Source organism: Papaver somniferum, chromosome 8 (genome assembly GCF_003573695.1).
Source record: "Papaver somniferum cultivar HN1 chromosome 8, ASM357369v1, whole genome shotgun sequence".
In the NCBI taxonomy this organism is placed as follows: domain Eukaryota; kingdom Viridiplantae; phylum Streptophyta; class Magnoliopsida; order Ranunculales; family Papaveraceae; genus Papaver; species Papaver somniferum.
This window is the reverse complement of record NC_039365.1, coordinates 112,292,704-112,295,809: the sequence shown is the minus strand read 5'-3', so window position 1 is coordinate 112,295,809 and position 3,106 is coordinate 112,292,704.

Genomic DNA, 3,106 nt, shown 5'->3' with positions numbered 1-3,106 from the left:
TCACATCATGATTGTTGTGGGAGGCTACGTTCATGATTATCTTTTGGGCCCATGATGGTAGTTTTTTTTTGTTTGAGCCCTCGTACTTTCGTTCAAAAATCTTGTTATAGAATGAAATATTTGATTCAAGACCTTTAATATGTTTGCTCAAGATGTTGAAACCTTGTTGAAAATGTCTCTTTAGAGATTTTTCAAAAGATACCCCTTGATAAAATTTTGTAAGAATTTCTCTTTCAAGAATTTTATTCTCTACTTGTGAAATATTCAACGATCGTGTAAGTTTTAACACTCTGAAGTTTTTTGATTTACTTCCTTACGGAAAGTTAATTTTTGTTCCAAATAATAAATAAGATTTCTTTGGGAACTGAGTAATTCACGTTTTATTTCACAAATTCATACTTGCAGTTGAATAACAAGTTCTAAGACATCTTCCAGAAAATTGAATGATTCTGAAAACAGTTTGACTTTATTGAGAAAGATCTGTACATATTTTCAGAATATGAACATGATGGTGAATTCAAATCTTCCACATGCATTAAAGTAAGGAGCAGAAGATTTTCCACTATTAATTGGAATCAGACCCAAAATAGATTCTGAAGAAGGCATTTGCACCTTTAGTTTTGGACACATCATTCCCTTGTCATGAGTAAGATACTCAATCAAGAGTTTATCAGAGAATAACTTTGTACTTGATTTTGACTTAGACGGGATATGTGACAGATTACCAGTAGCTTTTTCTGAGAGATAATTCTCAAAATCTTGAGATAGCTAACTGCACCCTTTTTAGGTTTTCCTTTACCTTTTTTACTTTGACTCATGTCTTATAGATTGGAACACGCCTAGATCTTTTCATGTTTTCCCGCTCTGATACAAATTGAAATGATGAGGGTACCAAGTATATCATAATATTTTCGATATCAACCTATAAGTCTGATACCGTGTGTGATCTGATATAAACAGATACTACAAGAAGATAACAAACCACGAGGTTCTCACTTGGTATATAAAATATGTATCGAATCCGAACCTAACTATTGGGATCAACCCAAGTTTTTTGATTAGCGTACAAGTGAAATTACTTTATTAGAACTAAAATAATAATTATAATGCAGAAAGTAAAGTAAAAGCACATAACGAGGAAACCACAAATGTAGAAAAACCCTGGGACCTAGTTCAGTTTTGAATACTCTCATAATTAAGTTGTTATACAAAGACCACTACCCAGTTCGTGTAGTCGAGACGAAGTAAACTACCCCTAGTTACCTAGTTTCCTCAGTATCCCCGCGCCTACAACCAATCTGGCCAAAGCATGTGAATCTTAAGACAGAGTCCACTATCTTAAGTTGCTTCAGCTGATGTGAATACTTCAAGCACTCAAACGTTTAGATCGTCTTCAAAACATTAAATGACTAATCTGTTTAGTAACCACTCTTCTTATCTCAAGAAGTTAATCAGAGATATTCTAGTTGAGTTTGACAAAGGATATTATGTTTAAATCAATAAACTCCTTTGTTAGGTAAGAACTACAAATACCTAGATTATCAAGTTAATCAGATCTAGGTATATAAACTATTAGATTCTGATACTGAAGAATACCACCAAACGATAGTTTGTCGATCTAACAGGACTATTCAATCAATCTTCTATCAAAGATAAACAAAATTTAGTTGGATCCTAGACGATCAAGTTTGTGCACGAAGCAAATCACAAAGATATGAAACCAATAAGAAAATCTTATCGTCTTCAAATTTTCAATAGTCTTCTATGTACCTGCACAATAAAACTTGATTCCGACTTATGATCGATCTCGCACAGAACGTAGTCTGTTAACAATGGATGATCACAAGTCAACATCAAATATAAAATCATATCTGAAGTACCGCTAATCTCTTGATCTAGCTTGATTGACCTTATGTCTAAAGAGAAGGCTCTTAAGTTTAATCAAACTAGGTGCAATAAAGAGTTAACAACTATTAGTCAATCAATTCAATAACTGAAAGTGAAAACACGAGGGTACCCAAATACACCACAATCTTTCGCTTCAACCTATAAGTCCCTTTACCAAGTGTGATCTTCTATGGACAAATTCGAGAAAATACAACAACTTCGGTACACACACTTTATGTGATCGTCAATGGATACGAGATCGAGACAATACGACAACAAGAAAACTTGTGTGATTGACTATAGATACAAGATCGAGACGATACGACAACAAAGTGATCACTTGATAATAGGTTCAGAATTAACCGAAACTTTATAGGATCAATATCAAGTGTTACAGAGTTAACATACAAGTATAATTTACTTTTAATTATAATAAACAACAATTATAATTACGGAATATAAAAGTAAATGACATAACAAGATTTTATTAACGAGGAAACCGCAAACGCAGAAAAGTTGTGTTGTGCAGGTATTGAAGGAAATATAATATTTGAAGACGAAGAAGAATTCTTATTAGTTTTCGTATCTTGTGGATTTAGTGCACAAACCTTGATCGGATGGGATCCAACTAGAATCAGTTTATCTTTGATAAATCTGATTGATTAGTTGCGTGAGATCGACATCACTTTATAGTTTCTCGTTGAGATCTATATTGATTGATTGAAAATATAGAGTTTGAGGTAATCGAAGTTTAGATTGATCTGACCAGACAAAGGAGTTTATTAGTTTAAAAGGTTGAGCCTTTGTCAACAACTCACATATCTTTATAGCAAAGATTGATTATAGTGGTTACCAAATAGATTCTTCCTTTGTTGTTTGGAATACGATCCAAAGGACTTGCTATTCACGTGCGTGACTCTCGAAGTCGAAGACGTAGGGATACTGAAGAAACTAAGTAGCTAGGGGAGCCTACTTGGTCTCAACTATACAAAGTTAGTATTATATTTTGTATAGTGATAGGCACATTTTTGTGTCTTATATAATCTCAATTGTATATATTATTAGTGCTCGATTTTATATTTATTATGGCTTTTTATGTCCCTGTAGGTATTTTTGGAGAAATAAGCTTTTGCGGCGAAATTGGCTAAAAAAGTGGTTTTTGCGCTTGTGGGAGAAAATTACTATACGGACTCTCACTTTGGATAAGGGGTAACCTAAT